This window comes from Dioscorea cayenensis, chromosome 19 (genome assembly GCF_009730915.1).
Source record: "Dioscorea cayenensis subsp. rotundata cultivar TDr96_F1 chromosome 19, TDr96_F1_v2_PseudoChromosome.rev07_lg8_w22 25.fasta, whole genome shotgun sequence".
NCBI classification, from domain to species: domain Eukaryota; kingdom Viridiplantae; phylum Streptophyta; class Magnoliopsida; order Dioscoreales; family Dioscoreaceae; genus Dioscorea; species Dioscorea cayenensis.
The window spans coordinates 3,315,408-3,334,974 of record NC_052489.1 but is presented as its reverse complement, the minus strand read 5'-3'; positions in this window follow the sequence as shown (position 1 = coordinate 3,334,974).

Genomic DNA, 19,567 nt, shown 5'->3' with positions numbered 1-19,567 from the left:
ATTTATTTATTGTAATTTATTTTTATAATAGTCTCTCAGTGGATCATTTTTCCTCTCATGTCTCTCTCCCCAATGCTAGATCCATTGCTTTCCTACACCATGCATCATTACTCTTTCAGGATTAGGGTTAGGGTTCTTAACACCAACTGGTGAACTCACCAAGATACACATAATCTCTCCCTATATACCTCATAAATCATAATCATCAAAGTTACGTTTTTGTAACAAGTGCATTTTTTTATAATATATAAATGAGTAATTATAATATAAAGTTTGACCAAAACATAATAAGATAGCTTAAGGTATAACATGGAAAAGCAATATGGAAAATTGGTCGATGGTAATTTTGAGCTCCTTCTCTTTAAAAAGGAATAGGATCTTTTTCACCAAATTTTTTTCTTTAATTAGTTTCCAAAAGTTTGGTTATCAAAATTGCAAGTGCAGAAGTCATTATTAAGTAATTTTTCTGTTCTCATCAGAAATGTGTGACATAGAATTTTTACCCTAATTAAACACCTTACAACATCTTATAACTTTATTTTTTTAAAATTAATTTTAAAAAATTATTAATATTAATAAGATATTTAATCTGAAATTATTTAAGGGTCTATAAGAAATAGATCATCACCGCAACTAAACCTAGTTAATATAAAATTAAATTTCAATATACATTTATATATATGTAGAGGAAATTCTAGAAAATTAAGAACGTATATATTTTTTTCTTTCTAAATATTTTAGGACTCAACCTCTCGAAGTTCTTATCAGTAAGTGGTGATGTAATGAGATAAAAAAACCTTAGTTTTAATGGCTCACTTGCGTCGGTTGATAAGTGCTTGTATGAATATATTTGATTTTTATTATTTATAACATTTTTTGCATATAATTGGTGAATATATGATTGAATTTGGTGTCTAATTCGCTTGTATTTCGTATTCAGGCTAGAATGAAGGCATATGATCAATAGGAGCAAATTTGAGATGATTTGAGCTAATTTTGGAAGAAAAATAGAGTTGTTAAAGTGACTTATGGTCGGGTTTACAAGTGCTATTACAGGGAACACTGTAACAATACACTATTCATAATACTGCAGCAAATTATTATTACAGGCGTAACACTAAACCTGAGAAACTTATTGGCACTGTTACGGCCGTAGCATTGGGCTATAAGGACCTTTTACGGCCGTAAGAACCCTCAATTTTTGAGTTATATAAGCCCAGAAACTAGGGTTTTTGAGGGAGCTTCTTTTCTACTCTTTGGCTGTTGTTTGAGCGGCGATTTGGGGGGCTTCTATTGCATATCTTTTTTGAGAGAAGAACGCAAGAGGGGGAGATTAGACAAATGTTCAAAGCTTCAAGGGAGCTGTTCGTGGAGAGATCTTAGTGGTGATATTGGGGAATCTTCGAAGAACTTCATCTATCCAAAGAGATTGCGAACTTTGAAGAAGTTTTATTACTCTCTTTATGTATTTTATTTCATTTGGATTGTATTGTTGTTCTCCAATTATGGAGAACTAATTTTCATGGTCCTTGGGCGTAGATGAATTCTAGGGTTTTATTCTATTTTGACATTTGTTGTGGATATTGTTGATTTAATTGTTTTTTAATTGCAATCCATATTATTTGAATCAAATTGCTTATTTTGTATGGCTTGATTGTTAACGAGGTGAAAGCCCTAGATCTCATGTTTGATGTGCTTTATGATGAGTAAAAATACCCATCTAACATAGACATGCCGCGATTGGAAGGGATTGTGAGAAAGTCTAGCAATGGGGTACTTTGGAGTCGAGAGTTCTCCTCCTTCAATCCTCCCATGATTTCCATGCTCTTTGAAATCGTAGGAAATTGATTTTAGGAGAAATCACATTTTTATTCTGTATGGGATTAGGGATAATTTCTTCGCAAGAAGGATTATCTATTTCAGAAATTGTTGTTAATCCACATTGAGATTTCATAGAGTGAAATGCGATTGTGGGGTGTCTGTATTAGCACTGTATTGAATCAGTTACTAATCACCCTTGCAAGAAGGGTTTAGTATTTTTTAGGATTTCTCTCGGTTTAAATAGGATTACATATTTATACAACCTTTGTTTAGAACTTAACAAACCCTTAGAGGGGTAGTATGCTCGGGCATTCTTTCTCCCCTTGATTTCTAGTCTACTTTTATTCCTTTATTCTTGTTTTCTTCTCTTTTGTTTTTTAGTTTTCCTGCACAAACCACTACTTTCGTTTAGGCTAATTTTCGTAGAGTGCAATGCGATTATGGGGTGTCTATATAAGCACTGTATTGAATCAGTTACTAATCACCCTTGCAAGAGGGGTTTAGTATATTTTAAGATTTCTCTCGATTTGAATAGGATTGCATATTTATACAACCTTTGTTCTGAACTTAACAAACCCTAGAAGGATACTATGCCCGGGCATTCTTTCTCCCCTTGGTTTCTAGACTACTTTTATTCCTTTATTTTTGTTTTCTTCTCTTTTGTTTTTTTAGTTTGTCTGCACACACCACTATTTTCGTTTAGGTTAATTTTCAAGATTAGGATTAATACTAGTATATCTCGATCTTCCTTGTGGATCGATACTTTGCTTTTGTGCACACTTTACTACTTGATTAGCGTATATGCTTGCGTCCCTATCTTCAGTAGAGGGTTTTGAATTGACAGGAAAATATATAATGGTTCCAAGTACTAACCTATTTGCAACAAGGTCAAAGTTAAATATTCATAATTTCAGAAACTACAAGGTTTTTACTTACAAATCTTCTACGAGGATCACTCCCAAATTTCCTATTGTTTTGGGAAATATGAGGTGTTAATTATCTGAAAAATAACTCATCTGTAATTCTCATAAACTACATGGGCCTCCGGCAAAAGGAAATAAAGGTCCTCTGTAATTTCTGAAATATACAAAGTTTTTCTAACAAATATTGATTCAAATATTTGTCTACAATATCAAGGAAAACATAAGGTTTTTTATGCATAAAACGAAGTAAATACCACAAGGACCCATCAATAATTTAAAGAATGACATGGTAAAATAATAAAATATTATGTAGAAGGAAGAGAGGTCCTCTCCTTCCTTAAAACAAAACTAAAAACAAAACAACTAAGACAAATAAAATTGTTTTCCCTAATCACCCTTTATAAATTCATTTACTTTTTATTTCCATCTTTTTCTTCACTTTGATGCAGTTATTTCCTAATAAGATTTTGCCAATAAATGAACCACGATATACAAACATTTAGTTATTTAGTTTGAACTTTCTCAAACACCATAATGAACATATATATAGATATAGAGCAAATTAAACAAGAAAAGAAAACATTATATATATATATATCTAGAGTGTTCTTCATAACAAGATTAGTTTAGAACACAAAGATAAATAAAACACAACATCTCACACTCATGCGAGGTAGTTATATACCTATAAATATATATATATGTGCATGTTGCACCGATTGAGTGAGTGATCTTAATTAAGCTGCAATCTTCAAGTTCATGTAGGTCTGAGCAAACTCAACAAGGTTATCCATCTCATTTTCATCGATATATCCATCACCGTCGGAATCAGCAAGACGAATACCTCGGCCACACTTCATTGTGCTGAATCGAACTCGAACGCTGCGCATTGCCTTTTGGAGCTCCTCTTTGCTGATCCTTCCATCATTGTTGGCATCAAATGTCTTCAACCATTTCTTGAAGTCCTCTACTGACATACCTGAATCCACAGACTTAGTTGCACCCTTAATGGCCATGAATATATTCTTACTAGTTTTTAATTGGAATGGTGCACTGATCTTGTGATCAATTAATAAAACTATGTATCGGTATATATAGAGAGTCCTCATATAGTTGATCTTCTTTTCCACTACTGGCCATCTTTTCAGTCCTTTTAGTTATTCTTATCTTGAAAGTATAAAGCAATGCATATCTCTAATCTTTGAGTATTTCTCATTCAAGAATTTGCTAAAATAACAAAAATCTCTTTGGTATTGATTCTTCAGGGAAATGTGCATGGCTCCATCAAGGAATTGAATCAAATTTTTCTTTCGGTGCTTAAAAAGAATCCGTTGATCTCTTTAAAGCAAAGCAAGGTAACTAGCTACCACACAATGAACCACTTGATGGTAAACCACTTATTTGTTCTTCTTTTTTCCTAAAAAAAAATGATTTTTTTTTTTTAAATTATCTTAATATTCTTTTATATAATGATGCTCTACAGAAACATAGAAAAAATGATAAAATTAATTGTTGGCACACAAAGCACCTGTGTGACATCTCTCCTCTTAAGGCGCCCTTCTCTCTTGTTGAAATTAAAAAAAAAAAACCATACTTAAGCTATGAGCCCCAAAACACCAGCCCGAATAGGTTTCCAATCTTCTTCTTTTAAAGAAATAAATTCTTGTCAAATTAAGATGACCTCGCCAAGCTTTATGATGATTTTTATAGAGGATTCGCCAATCTAAATTGAATCAATTGGGCTAACATCGTCTTCGTTCTTAAGGTGGCCACATCCAGTAGTGTGACGGATTTTTGATCAATTAGTCTTATTAACTATTTCCTCAAAATCATCTAAGTCTTTGGCCAAGCAACTATAAGGGAGTCTTTTGAGTAACACGGAAGTCAATCTACGGGAGCCACTCAAAGCAATCATTCTTAGGAGCGGCAAGGAACTACCACCACCTCGTGTGAAGCAAATTAAGAATCACCCCGACTTGGAAAAGGAAAGTGAGCTCTCCAAAGGTGAAGAAAGTTAAGGGTGATGAAATACCAAGACTGCCCGAGTGCCAATGATGGAGACTAATGTCATGAAATAGAACTAGGAAATATTAGTACTAACATTTGACCTATTATCTAGCCTAAAGCAAACAAAATCGAACGAATGCAAGAATATTAGAGTAGAACTGGTCATGACGAAAGTTGATAAAGGGCAAACCAAGCATGAAACAAAGGTGGCTAGACATAGACTTCCCCTAGGCTATTGGTGAGGTATTGTACAAGGTTGCAAAAAATGAATGCACAATCGATCAACCGAGAAAGTTCCTAACACATACCATCCATCTTTCTTAAAGTGAATAGTAACTAGTCCCAAATGGCGTTAATGTAGACTACCCAACGATCGTTGATGAGTGTACAATGCTTTAATATTTTATATCATTTATACACTCATTTGGCATGTATTAGAATCATATTTTGGAATTTGAGGCTAAACATAGTGTGTCTTGCATTCTTGGGCTTCGAGTAGTGCTAAAAGACAAGAGAGAACCCAAATGCAGTATTTTGGAGTGAAAACGAGGAAAAGGGAATTCTCTCGGCATCAATTCACTAAGTACAAGGAAAACATCATGGTTTATGGGTTGCTTATGGCCGTAAGTCATTTCAAGAGAACCATGCGGGTGATAGGGACACAAATGTACATGCTAATCGTGTACTAATAGTGTGCGTAAAGCAGAGTGTTGGTCCACAGGGAAGAAAGTAAATACTAATAATAGCCCTAATTCCAAAAATTAACCTAAAAGATCAAGTGATGTGTGTGTAAACAAAGAAAGCAAAAACAAGAAATAAGGAAATAAAGCCGGAGAAAGATCAATGGAAGAAACGATACCCGGGCATAGCATCCCTCTAGGGTTATGAAGTACAGGATAAAGGTTGTCTAAGTATGCAGTTCTATTTGAACCGAGAGGTTTGGAGAATTATACTAAACCCCCTATTTCGAAGGTGCAGAGTAACTGAATCAGTGTAGAGCTGATATAGTACACAATGCATTAACATTCTATGAAACTTCACTGTTAGCTAATGATTGTCTCTTGAGTAGATAATCTCTCTTGTGAAGAGAAATTACCCCTTATCCGAATACAGAGTAGAGATGCAATTTCTCCTAAAATCTACTCTACATGATTGCAAAAAGCATGGAGATAATCATTAACCTACTTGGGAGAATTGAGGGAGACGGAGTCTCCAAAGTACCCTACACCCAGGCTTACTCATAATTCTCTATAATCACGGATGTCTATATTAGGTGGGTATTTCTATTCGTCATAAAGCACATCAAGTATGATAATTAGGGCTTTTACTTCTTTAGCAATTAAGCATTCAAACACGCAATTAGATACAAATAGAAATGGATTGCAATAAGGAAAACAATTAAAGTATAAAGATCCAACAACCAATATCAATAAAATAAAATCCAGAGTTCAACTATGCCCTAACATCTAACAAATTAGCCCTCCATTAATGGAGGGCAAGCATGCAAGATACAAGATATGGGAGAAAACATGGAAAAGCCCCTTCTCAATTGTGCCGTAGGAGGATCGCTGGAGAAAACCTAGAAAGCTTCCACCCACGTCGCCAAGGTGGGCTTGGCGGCTACAATCTCAATTTCCTTGAATATTAATCCAAATCTTCCTTGTAATGACCTCTTGAGCCTTGGAGATCCATCTCCTTTTTACCCTACCTTCGTCTCCAAGAATCGCCTCAAAGAAACTCCAAGAATACCCTAAAAATCCTCATTAGATCTATTTATACCTGTCTACTTACGCACGGCTTATGGGCGTAAGGATGTGATCGTAAAGGAGCTAGAGAAGATAGTCGCGAGTCTTACGGGAGCACTTACGACCGTAAGTCCTGTCCATAAGGTCTTCTATTTGTGTTACGGTCTGACTTACGGCCATAAGCACTGGACCGTAAGCTCCATTGTGATGTTTATTGCGACTGCCTTTACTAGCGTAAGTTGTGGTCATAAACTCCTCTTGATGGTCCTTATGGTACCCTTACAGGCACAAGACTTACCTGTAAGGTCCTCTGGTTTGGCTCTAACTCCTCCTTACGGGTGTAAGCATACCCGCAAGATTCTCTAGAAAGTGCTTACTACCGTAAACTGCTTGTAAGCCACTCAGTTTGTCTTGTCCTTGTTTAAATGATACCGAGAGAGCTTCAACTTCTTTGTTTAAGGTCTAGAATGATTCTTTTGCTTCTCTCTCGTCTGTAAGTGCCACCCAAAGCCTAAGAAAATGAAACACACTAGATTTAGCATCAAATTACACAATATAACTCTAATATAAGCCAAATGAGTGTACAAAATTGTATGAAATACATTAATAAAGTACACTCATCAAATTCCTCTACACTTAAACTTTTTATTGTCCTCAAGCAAAGATTAAACATTACAAACCAAGTGGAGAAAGTACAAGATCCCGGCTGCTGAAGAATTGGAGTGTCTCACAAGTAGTTCGGGTTTCAACAATACAAGAATGTTAAAAACTTCAAGTTCCAAAAATAGTGAACACTCTATTTAAGGTTATTAAATGTGTGTATGTTACAATTCTCTACTTCACTTCTTTTGACTTACATGACTTTAATAGCAAAAATTTCACAAACAACTTCTTCTTTGCAAGGTGGTAGCTTTACATAACTCCTAAGATAGCCTTTTCTTGCGAGGTGTGGTCAAGTGGCTTTCACGCTTAAGAGAGGTAGTTCTTTCCACATTTTTTAATAGAATATGGTAGCTTTCACTCTCCTAAAGAGATAGCTATTTCTCTCGTTAAGCCATACAAGGTATCCAACTTATCAAGAGTACTAGCTTCATGCTTCTACTAGGGGTATCTCTTTCCGTTTTCCACATTTTCTCTTTTCTCTCTTTTTTTTTCAACAAATTCTTTCAAATTTGCAAAAATCTTTTCTCAATTTAACTCACTTGAAGTAAAATGAATTAAACTATACAAAGTCATGCACAGTTTAAGTTGTTAAAATGGAGAAGTTGTGTGCTCTAATTCGGTGAATTACTAAAAATAGTGTAAACAAAATAAATAGAACTCAAAAATCAACAAACTCGCATGTGTCCACCCTAATACTAAGAAACTCCTACTACATTTCAAATGCACCGTCATAAGTCACAACTTGCCATGTAAAACAATACAATGAATCCTAAACCCCTTCCCCATACTTAAATCATACATTGCCCCAATGTGTGCAATAAAGCACAAATAAAGAAAGTTATCCAATGACAATTCAAAGGAGGAGTGAAACTAGTACTTCCCTTGTTTATTGATGATGCTTTGAATACTTGAACCTCAAGTCCAAGCGTGGGTAACTCTTATTTACCCACTCTATGAAGCATAGGTCTAGTTTCAACATTTTAGACCGGCCGCCAAATTAAAAGAACTTCATTAATCATCTTTCATTAAAGTCCTGCAAGATAAGAGGGATCATTATAGCTCCATAACAATAAAAACAAACTACAAAAATAAAAATAGTAAAGAAATGAGAAAAAGGAAAACTTAGGTGATGATCAACTTGAAAGAGATATGGCTTCAACAAACCCTCTTCTACAACTTCCTTCTCACAAGCATGTTGTCCATTCAACCATTCATCATTCTCAAATTAGGGCTCTTCTTTCTCCATTTGATTCTCTATAATGTCTTTTCCTTTGTCCCCCATTTTCTCATTGTTCTCGCATACATCCTTGTCATTTCCAAAGGGAACTTCCTCAACAAGTTGCTAAGTTTGTTTCTCTAAGTCATGAACAGAGTCTTGTTGATTTTTTTTTTTTGTAAAATCTCAAAAGCTTTGATGTTGGCTTTAGTGTTCTGGATAAATTTAGCCAACACATCCTCTACATTCAAATTTTCTTCTTGAGATTGTTCCTCAAAAGGAGCTACATCTCCCTGAACATATCTTTCCAATATATCTTCTAGGCTAGGATCATGCTCTTGTGGTGGAATGTACTCTTCAAATCTGAATTGTGAATTTTGCCATTGTTGTCCAAACACATTCCATGAGATGTTGGGATAGCTCCAATGACTTGGATGATATGTGTTATAGTAGGGATAACATTGTTGTTGTGTAGAGACAAATTCATCAATCTTTGATTTGAGAGCTTCAATTTGAATGGACAAAGCTATAATTGGATCAACTATCCTTCAAGTTCCTTGCACGAAAGAGTATAAAAATAATAAGTAAATAAAATAAGGTAAAATAAAATAAAATGAAACAAAAGAAAAATAAATGGCTAAAGTGACGGAAAAATAAGTGTTCCTAATATCACTATTCTTCCCCGGCAATATCGCCAAAAACTTGATAGGGATGCAAGTGTACGTGTCGATCGTGTAATAAATTGTGCATAAAGCAGAGTGTCAGTCAATAGGGAAGAAAGTGAATACTTGTAATAACTCTAATTTTGAAAAATAGCCTAAGTGATGAGGTGGTGTGTGTGTGAATAAAAGAAAGCAAAAACAAAAAATACAAAAATAAAACCAGAGAGAAATCAAAGGAAGAGACGATGTCCAGGCATAGTATCCATCTATGGTTATGAAGTATAGGACAAATATTGTCTAGGTATGCACTCTTATTTGAACCGAGAGGTTTTCAGAATTATACTAAACCCCAATTTCTCAAACAAAGATTAACTGAATAGGTGCAGAGCTGATATAGACATCCACACAATTGCATTAACACTCTATGAAACCTTACTGTGAGCTAATGACAATCTCTTAAGCAGATAATCTCCCCCAAGGAGAGAGATTACCCCTAATCCGAATATAATGCAGAAATGTGATTTCTCCTAAAATCCACTCCACATGATTGCAAAGAACACAAAAATTGCCAATAACTCACTCGGGAGAATTGAGGGAGACGGAGTCTCCAAAGTACCCTATACCCAGGCTTACTCACAATTTTCTCTAATCATGGCATGTCTGTGCTAGGTGGGTATTTCTACTTGTCATGTATTCAAGTAACCAAGTATTCAAACATGCAATTAGATTCAAATAGATATGATTACAATTAAGAAAAAAAATTTAAGCATCAAAGATCCAACAAACAATGTTAAAGAAATAAACCCTAGAGTTCAACTATGCCCAAACACCATGAAAATTAGTTCTCCATCATTGGAGAACAACAATCCAATCTAAAGGAATTAAAATATATAAAGACAATAACAAAACTCCCTCAAAGCTCGCAATCTCCTTGGATAAATGAAGTTCTTCAAAGATTCCCCAAAATCACCGCCGAGATCTCTCCATGAACGGCTCCCTTGAAGTTTTGAACCTTCTCCTAATCTCTTCCTCTTGTTTTCTTTCTTCTCTGGTAAGATATCCAAGGAAAAACCACCTAAATCGCCCCCAAAATGTGGCTAAAGAGTAAAGAAGAAGCCCCTCCCCAAAAGCCCTAATTTCTGGCTTTTATAATTCAGGAATCAGGGGTTCTTACGGCTACTACAGTAACCCTTACACCCGTAACAGTTGCCTGTAAGGTTCTCGGGTTGGGGCTTACGGTCGTAACCAGCCTATAATAGTGTCTATAAATAATAAGTTGCAACAGTAATCATGAGCACTACACTGCTAAGTACCCCCTTACACACCGAGGCTTACGGCTATAACCTTTCCCGTAAGGTTCTTGGGTTGGAGCTTACTCCCGTAATATGCAAGTAAGCTCGCCCATAATAGTGCACTACTACAGTAATCGCCCGGAAGCTCACCCATAAGTTACTCTAAAAACTTTATTCTTCTTTTAAAATTAGCTCAAATTGTCTCAAACTTATTCTTTTTGATTAATATGTTCTCATTCTAACTTGAATATGAAATAGAAGTGAATTAAGCACCAATTCAATCATATATTCAACAATTACATACCGAATGAGTGTACAAATTGATATAAAATACATGCATATTGTACACTCATCATAAGTCAAGTCCATAAGGTCTTCTGTTTGTGTTACAGTCTAGCTTACGACCATAAGAGCTGGACTGTAAACTTCACTGTGTTGCTTCTTGCGACTGCTTTTATGGGCATTTACTGTGATCATAAACTCCTTTGGATAGTTCTTACGGGCATCCTTATAGGTATAAGCCTTGCCCGTAAGGTTCTCTAATTTGGCTCTGAATCCCCCCTTATAGTATAAGCACGTGATGACTATCCTGTAAGTGCAGAGGGTCGTCAAGTAGTACCCTATGTGTGACACAGGGGGCCGTATTCCTTGGGCCCAAGGAGCTACCCTTGTTTCCTCTTCACCTATTGTCTAACCTATAATTCCAGAAATAAGCACTCTAAACTACCAAAAAGAAATAAAAACAACAAAAGGAATGTGTCTACAGTCGAGGCGATGGGGTAAAAATCAGAGGGATAAAAGTGGTCATGGATGCGGATTCCCTTGGGGTTACTAAAGTGAGAAGGATGCTAAGACTACCATGCAATTGGTGGTTTGGACCAAGAGATTCCTAAAATATGTCAACCCGATGATCATGGCAATTGACCCCTAATCCCATACCAAATATTGGTATGGAATTTCTTCCAACTAAATCCTCTTATGATTGCATTAAAAGCTGGTAATTCTCTAATAAGGACCGACACTCAAACTAGGTATGATCCTAATAGTTGGAGGGGTATAAAATACCCTATGGTCATAGCATATTTGTACATGAATCCCTATCAAGCTCAGTGAATCTAGAACAAGGGCGTTAGTCACACAACCAAGTACAACCCAGAAAATGACATACAAAGTTCTCATGTATACCAATATATCATAATACACAAATCTTGAATCCCAAAACACATCAATTGCAATAAGAGTATATCAAACCATCCAACTACACAAGTTTACCCCAAAGTTCACCAGCATCTGGTGATTTTGGGATTTAGTTGTTCATACTAACAAAATATATGCTCAAAACCATAAGCACAACTAAACAAAGCAACATAAAACCCCTTAAGTGATGATTGCGAAGTAACAAGCCGTGGAAAGCTTCTACCAGTACCGCCAAAGGGGTGACTTCCTTATTCTCTACAAGCTTCTACATAAAGAGATGATGGGAGATCTTGCCAAATCTTGCTTCTCCTCTTGATTTCCACTCTAAAACACTTCTCCATGAGCTGCTTCTGGTTGGAGATGATGATCTTACTTCAAGCCCTAGGTTTCTTCTCCAAAAGCCCCAAGTTTTCTTCCAAAAGCTGCCTTTTTATTTGCCTTAGAATGTGACTTAAAGACTTCTTGTGATGGCCATACGGGTGACCGGAGCTCTAGAACACCGTTTTTAGTGCCGATTTCTTGCTAGATTGTGGTTGAGATCGCCATGGCTTCTTCAAGGCCTATATCACAAATAAAACCAAATAAACCACAAAAAAACATTAATTTATCCAAATATGAGTAAATAGTACATAACTTATATGTATAAAATACATATATTTAGGCTCTTATTAGCATGGTTGCAAGGTTCTCTAGAATCTACTTACGGTCATAAAAATACATATATTTAGGCTCTTATCAGCATGGCTGCAAGGTTCTCTAGAATCTACTTACGGCCATAATATTGGCCGTAAGCTGCTCGTAAACAACCCAATTTGAATTATCTTTATTCAGATGATGTCGAGAGAGCTCCAACTCCTTCGTTTAAGGTCTAGAATGCTTCTTTTGGCTCTCTCCCATCTTGAAGTGCTACCCTAAGCCTGAGAATGTAAAACACACTAGATTTAACATCGAATTCCACAATATAGTTCTAATACATGTCGAATGAGTGCACAAAATAATATGAAATACATGAACATTGCACACTTATCAATGGCCCTTACGGACGTAAGCCTTGCACGTAAGATTCTCTGATTTGGATTTGAATCCCCCCTTACAAGTATAAGAATCCCCACAAGGTTTTCTAGGATCTATTTATAACTGTAAAGTTGGCTGTAAGTCACTCGTAAGCCACCCAATTTGGCTTGTCTTTATACAAATGATACCAAGATTGCTTAGGGCAACACTTCAAGAAGAGAGAGAGAGAGAGAGAGAGAGAGAGAGAGAGAGAGCCAAAAGACCATTTCAGACCTCAAACTATGAAGTTAGAGCTCTTTCGGCATCATTTAAGTAAGTACAAGGAAAAACTGGGTGGTTTACGGACAGCTTACGACCAACCTTACAGCCGTAAGTAGATTTCAGAGAACCTTGTAGGTATGCTTATGCCTGTAAGAGGGATTCAGAGGTAATTCAATGAACCTTATGAGTAAGGCTTACACCCATAATTACGTCCATAAGAACCATCCAGAGGAGTTTACGACCTTAGCACACGCCCGTAAGGGGCAGTCGTAAGAAGCAACACAGTAAAGTTTACAGTCCATCGCTTATGGCCTAAGTCGGTCCGTAACATGAACAGAAGACCTTAAGGACATGACTTACGACTGTAAATGGTCTTGTAAGGCTCGTGACTATCTTCTCCAGCTCCCTTACAACCACATTTAAGTAGTCAGGTATAAATAAAACCGATGAGGATTTTTAGGGCATTCTTGGCTTTTCTTTAGGGTGATTCTTGGAGGCGTAGTTAATTAGGGAAGAAAGGAAACGAATCTATAGTACTTAAAGGGTGATTTGAAGGGAGATTTGGATCTACATTTAATGGGATTGGAGGTCATAGCCGTCAAGCTTACCTTAGCCGCATATGTAGAAGCTTCCTTATTATTTGTGTTTTGGATTTCATGTTTGATAAGTTGGTTTGCACGGATTTCATGTTTCCTCCTATTATTTGTGTCTTAGATACTTGCCCTTTACAGACTCCTATGGGGTGTGTAAATTATGCAAATATATAAACATGGAAGTATGCAATTAATACTACAATTAGCCCGTAATATTGTAAGTGTACAGGTAGCTAAATAATAACTCGTGGGTGAACACGATGGTCATATTTCCCCAAAAATGGCAAGAGAATCCTATTACTTCTTTTTCACTTAATCAATAGCCTAATCGTTTACTCTCTTTTTTTAGTTTACTTGTAAAATACTATTGAATAATACAATTGGAGACATCGTTAAGCACACTTAGAAGGAGTTGGGAGTATGTATTATAGTTATCTTGATTATTAACTATGATAGGCGGTAAGTGTTAATCATGTTTTAGGATCGAACCGGGGGAATTCAAAGGCCTACTAGTCCCAATAACCCATGACGACTAGGTCTAAATCACTAGGAACTTAAGATAGAATTTCTTCCACCCTAGCCTCTTATGTTTACCTTAAGTGCGAGAATCCCACGAGAAGAGACCAATCAAGCCTAAGCCTAAGGGGTAATCAATCCCTAATCTAGAAACCTAGCTATGTCTAACCTCTTAGAATATGTATAGATCTATCATGGCATGGGCGTCAACAACATGGGGGCTAACCTCCACATCCACATCAACATTAATAATTAATTAAAAACATGTAACGATTACGAAAACTAGAACAATATATATTAATCAATCAAGATTCATAAATAATAGGACCTAAACATACAATTCCTCTTGAATTAGGTTCTTATGCATCATAAAAAGCAAAGCATCAAAGCATAAGAAAGCCACAAGACCAAACAAAGAATAAATAAACGTTCAATGTATTCCTAGACTAACTCCCTCCAATAGTTGTCTAAAAGTTGGGGATCAAAGGATCCCAAGATTATCCGGATGATGCGTGTTACTAGCGCCCCTCTGATGATGATTGTTGAAGGTGCCTATCACGCGCGGTCTTCTCCAATGATGCTCATTGACGTACTATTAAGAAATACATCAGAATCTACTGGAATATGGAAGAAATCCCATCTCCCATCACTTAGATCTCTAGAAATCAGGCCACCTTACCTTATTCGGCAAAAGTGTCTCCCTAAGTTGAGAGAAAACTAGGGTATATATAGTAATCGGCTCCACCATGATCTCACCATAAGCGTTGTGATACCCGTTATGAGTTAGTTATTGCTTGAGCTCTAAGTCGCATCCTGGTACGTTCTTTGGGCGTTATGTATCTTGACAACGGTCATGATGGTCTTCACAATGGCCGTTGTGGGGCCGTTGTGGCTTCTATGTTGTTATCGGTGGGTTCATGGTGCCATTTCTTCATTATGATAGTGGTAAATATAGACAACGGGCATGATAAGTTGCCATAATTCCTGTTGTGAGTCGTAGTGCAGCCTTGATTCAGCAACTTGGTTCATTTTTCGCTTCAAAACACCCCCGAATTCACTTCTTTTTTACTAAAATAGAAATAAAGGTCGTGGTGAACAAAAGAATGGAATTTCGTACTAATGACGTGCTAAACAAGTAAAGTTTCATGTTAAATGCAGTGTAAATGATATAGAAAATATGGTTAGTTTAGCACTTATCACCCTTCATTAATTGAGGTCTAATTTGTAGATGTTTGGGCATAGTTGAACTCTAGGGTTTATATTTTTTACATTGGTTGTTGGATCCTTGATGCTTTAATTATTTCCCTAATTGCAATCATTTCTATTTGAGTCTAATTGTGTGTTTGAATGCTTGATTGCTAACTAGGCGAAAGCCCTAGCTATCATATTTTGGTATTATTACGTAATGAGAAGAAATTTTCACTTAGCATAGACTTACCATAATTCGAGAGGATAGCGAGTATACCTCTGGTTAGGGTACTTTAGAGACTTTGTCTCTCGCAATCCTCCCGAGTGGGTTAGTAAAAATCTTCATGCTTTTTGCAATCATGTGAAGTGGATTTTGGTAGAAATCATATTTCTGCTATGTATTCAGATTATAGGTAATCTCTCTCTACATGGGAGATTATCTACTTAAGATATTATCATTAGCCCACAATAAGGTTTCAAAGAGTGTTAATGCGATTGTGTGGATGTTTGTATCAGCTCTGCACCTATTTAATTACTCTTCGCTTGAGAACTCGGGGTTGAGTATAATTCTGGAAACCTTTCGGTTCAAATAGGATTTCATGTTTAGACAACCTTTGTCATGTATTTCATAACAATAGAGGGATATTATGCTCGGGCATCGCTTTCTTCCTTGACTTCTCTCTTATTATTTCTCTTATTTTCTTGTATTTGCTTGCTTTTGTTCACACACACAACACTAGATCACTTAGGCTATTTTTTGGGTTTAGAGATAATACTAGTATTCATTTTCTTCACTGTGGGCCGACACTCTACACTTAGGCACACTTTATTTCGTGATCAGCACATACACTTGTGTCCTTATCAGAAATACATGAACATTGTAAACTCATCAAGTGACTTTCACGCTTAAGAGAGGTAGCCCTTTCCATATCTTTTACTAGAATACGGTAGCTTTCACTCTCTTAAAGAGGTAGCTCTTTCTCTCGTTAGAGCATACAAGGTATCCAACTTATCGAGAGTAGCTCCACACATCTATTAGGGGCAGCTCTTTCTGTTTTCCACATTTTTTTTTAAAACAAATTCTTTCAAATTTGCAAAAAATTTCTCAATTTATTCCACTTGAAGAAAATGAAATAAATTATACAAAGTCATACATGGTCTAAGTTGTTATAATAGAGAAGTTGTGTGCTTCATTTGAGTAGATAACCAAAAATAGAGTGTAAACTACAAAAAATAGAACTAAAAAAGAAACAAACTTTCATGTGTCCACTGTAATACTATGAAACTCCCGCTAAATTTCAAGTGCACCGTCATAAGTCACAACTTGGCAATTAAAAGAGTTCAATAAGTCCTAAATCCCTCCCCACACTTAAAATCATACATTGTCCTCAATGTGTGTAAAAGATAAATATGTAAGAAAATATAAACAAGAATAGGAGGGGAGTGGAAAACGAGTGCTTCCCTTGTTAATATATGAAAGTTTGTTGATTCCTTGAAGCCGATCTAGTGAGTCCGTTGAAGTGGCCAAGCGGTGGGGGTCTCTCAAGGTCAAGAAAAGACCTTGAGTGATCCCAAAGGCGCTTTTTTTTCCTTCTAAAAACAGTCTGATTATTTAGGGGTCGTTTAGCATCATTTCTATTTTTTGTTTTTTGTTTTTTTTCGCTTTTGTTTTGTTTTTGCTATGTTTTTATTTTATTTTTAATTTTTTGAAAACAAAAATATGTCTGGATACACTAACTATTGTGTATTTTAAAAAGTTGAAAACAAAAACATGTTTGGTTAACAGAAAATTATTATGACGTTTCTATTATTATTATTATTATTATTATTATTATTATTATTATTATTATTAATAATTCATTTTTCAAAATTTTTTTTATAAACTTTATTTTTCATATTAGTTTGATTGATTATATTATTAAATAAAATTAATAACATAGATTATTATTGTATGGGTAAAAAATATCTCATAAAAATTGTACTATTTGAAACTAAAAAAGATTTTGGGGTTTGTCTTAAAAAATTTAATATATATATATATATATATATTTAAATTGGATACATCCGATTTTAAAAAAAAATAAAGAGATAGTTGGGGCAATATAAAGAAATAGTCATAATTTTTTTAGATTAAATAAAAAAGTCAATAGCTCAAACAATAGATTTTCACAAATAGTTTTTCAATATATATACATATATATGTATTTTGTATGTTATATCCTAGTTTATAAAAAACAATCAAGGGTCAAACAATAATGTTCACAAATACTTTCTAAAAATATAATTTTTATTCTATATCAACTAATTTGTAAAATATCAAGCTCAAATAATAAGTTTTTATAAATATTTTTTTAAAAAAATATATTTTTTAAAATTATTAATATTAATTTGTAAAAAATTGATATTTTTAAAAATTATAAATGAGAGAGAGAGAGAGAGAGAGAGAGAGAGAGAGAGAGAGGAGTAAAAGAGAAAAGGTTTTATGGTAGCCGGAAGGGTTTTGAAAACGCTTCAAAAAAAAAATTGATAACATAAAAATGGTGTTTCCTGTTTTTTGGAAAACACAAGGATTGTTGTCAAAATTTTTGAAAATAAAAATAAGGTGCCAAACATGTTTTTTGAATTTTGTTTCCAAAACATGAAATTGAAAACAAAAAACAGGAATTTACAACAATACCAAACGACTCCTTATTTATTTAATTTTTGAAAAAATTATAAGAGCGATCATCAATAGCCTTATAAATTATCATGATAACACTTTTTAAGAGATAAATGTTCTTACACAATACCGACAATGAAATCATCTCATAGATATTTCCTTTTTTGGATCATATCCCTAAAGCAGACACGCTAAGGAAATGGAGAATATATAAAGCGATACCCTGTGAAAAATTTACTTTCCTTCATCAAAGTATAGCATCAAATTAACTTTTCATATATATTCATCCACACTGACTTTCGACTAGCTCCCAAAACCTGCACATTATGGAATTTGAGAAAAACGTGCCTTGTTTCATACAAGAAGAAACACAGGCATAGAGAAAGATAACTAGGTAGAGAGTTGTGACTAATTATGATGTAGCAATACCTTCATCTTAATTAATTTTATCTTCAAATACATGTTTTTTTATGACCTTGATTAACATCATTTAAGTAATTAACAAAACCATTTTCAAATACATGAAACATACAGACACAAGTTAATAATATCCCCTTCTTAGGTAGCTTGTCTTGCACGGAGAGTTGATAAACGGACATTTAATAATTGGGAATAACAGAGGGAATCCGTTGAGTTGATTAGGGTGAGCCTGCCACTCATTGAAAGATAGATAGCTTGTCATCCAGGAAGACAGCTTCTTCTTTACTTTCTCTGGTTAGGATCATCAATCTTTTTGTTTTTGTTTTTGTTAGTTCCGGCGATGTGGTTTGTGGTTTAGTGAACACTCACAACACTCAAAGAAAAACTCACACAAACCAAGCAAGAAGGAGACACACAAGATTGGTAACCCAGTTCGGCGTCCTCTCGCCTACGTCTGGGGGGCCAAGCCCGGAGAAAAACAATCCACTAAAAGAGGTGAAAATACATGAGTACAAAACACTTGTCACTCACTCACTCAACAATAATGAACACTACCCTCTCTAGATTGTCTGGTGCTCACACACTCTCCTCCAAGAGTTCCCCAAGAGTCACACCTTCAATCTACGAGCAAGGTAGCTTATATAGACGCCTCAACGTCCCAAATATAGCACATACCTCTTTTAGAATCTCCGCGGCTACTAATTTAAAAACCTGCCGAAATTAGCTGTTACAACTCCTGTTGTAACATGAATTGCAACATGGCCCTGACTGCTGACTTGACTGAGTTCTGGTTACGTTACGGACGACTTCAAGACCCATCAACCTCCCGGTCATGCTTAGTCCGAGTCGATGCAGCCAAATCTCCCGATCCCGACTGTCGGCAACTAGCCTACCTCCTCAGTTCCTCATCACGTAGTCCCCTCGCAAGGGGCGCACGTCCTTGTGCGTCTTCATGAAACTTTCCAAACTTAGTCTTCAATCTTCCAAGTTTGGTCTTCAAAGATTCTCCAAACTTGATCTTCAATTCACCCAAGTTTGGTCTTCAAATCTTGCCTTCAATAGATCTTCAATCAATCAATTCAATCATCAAGGATTCTTCACATCATATCTCCTTCTTTCACACCATGAATAGATCTTTTTTTAATTAAGCTCCACCATATTTAGTCTTCAATCAAATCTCCTAAATATGGTCTTGTCTTCATGTTTCCAAGAATAATTCCACCAAAATCTTCAAAATAGCTTCACCATGATCTTCAAGATATTTGGCCTCATATTGTAGACATACTAAAAATAGCTCCACCAAGATCTTCAAGATGTTTGCCTTGCACTCCAAGTCTCCTTGCCATGTCACCATGTTTGCCACATCATCAATTATGCTTTGTCACCTTGG